Source organism: Sciurus carolinensis, chromosome 18, assembly GCF_902686445.1.
Source record: "Sciurus carolinensis chromosome 18, mSciCar1.2, whole genome shotgun sequence".
NCBI classification, from domain to species: Eukaryota; Metazoa; Chordata; class Mammalia; order Rodentia; family Sciuridae; genus Sciurus; species Sciurus carolinensis.
This window is the reverse complement of record NC_062230.1, coordinates 40137859-40139124: the sequence shown is the minus strand read 5'-3', so window position 1 is coordinate 40139124 and position 1266 is coordinate 40137859.

Sequence of the window (1266 nt, the reverse complement as noted above, 5' to 3'; positions counted from 1 at the left end):
GTTCTCTAAAGTCTCTCATTATGTACCAGAGAAGAGTCAGAGCAAAGCAAATAGCAGCAGCGGAAGAGGCACCTGGTTCTCTCTGCACAGCACCCGGGCATGCGGCAAGGCAAACACGCCACAGCACTGGCAGAGGCCCAGAGACTGACATTTCACCAGGTCCCCGAAGGTGCAGAGCCCAGGGCCTGAGAGGCACCCATGCCAAAAGTGATGGGCGCCAATCAATGGGAAGTGTGCTGTGCTGCGCTCCTGACATCTGACGTGCCTGTTATAATTGGTTTCCCAGCCGCCCCTGCCTCCTCTGTTAATTGCACACATTTCTCTTGACGAAAGTGACAAGCTGGTGGCAGCAACATGGGCCTGAAGGCAAGAGCGCCTTTCCATCCAGTCGCGCTGTGAGCAGAGCTGCCGTCAGAGCAGAGCCGCCGTCAGAGCAGAGCCCAGAGGTCACTTCCCTTGCAGGAACATCTGGCGGGCACCGTGGTTCCACCCTGGCCACTTAGTGACAACTTTCCTCAGTCACAGCGCTCCTTGGACTCTGCCTGAAGACCCTCAGAGGCTGGAGGTGGACAGTGCAGACAAGGCTGTTCCAAGAACCTCCAGCATTCGAACAAAGCACTCAACCCACTGGTGAGGGAAAGATCAGTGGGCACAAGTTCGAGGAGACTCGGGGTATGCGAGGGACAGAGAAGCGTCTCCCCCAAAGTGTCGTTAATTCCAAGGGGACACGTGGGGCGGCTGGATGTCCACAGCCAGAGCCCAGCTGACCTGCAGTGTGGCAGTGGCCCACGACACAGAGCATCGGCTCTGTCCTGCTTCTGCTCCACCTGGGACCAAGACGGGCAAGAGGCTTTATGGGAAATCTCCCCGGGTTTCTCCACAGATCTTCCCTAACTATAAAATCCCTTCACAACAAAGTTTTTAAGATGTGTAAATAAATAAATAAACACAAGGACCCTGGCGGTACCCTGACTCAGCCACCGCCTGGCAGGGGGCCACTCTGACCACCTGCAGTTGTCACTCGCCTTCTGCCTTTAGTCCCGAAACTGTAAATCAATAGTTACACCTGCACATAAGTAATTGTGCCCGTGGTATTTTAACGGTCTCCTGCCCTGGAGTTGTCAGGAGCATTTTTGTCAGCAGAGCAAAACCATTGATTTCCTGCCCATCTGTCCTGGGCACAAATGGACAAGCTGCCTGCAGCCCAGATTCAGGGATCAGAGCTGGAGAGACAGCCCCTGGCGAGAGAGAGAGAGAGAGAGAGAG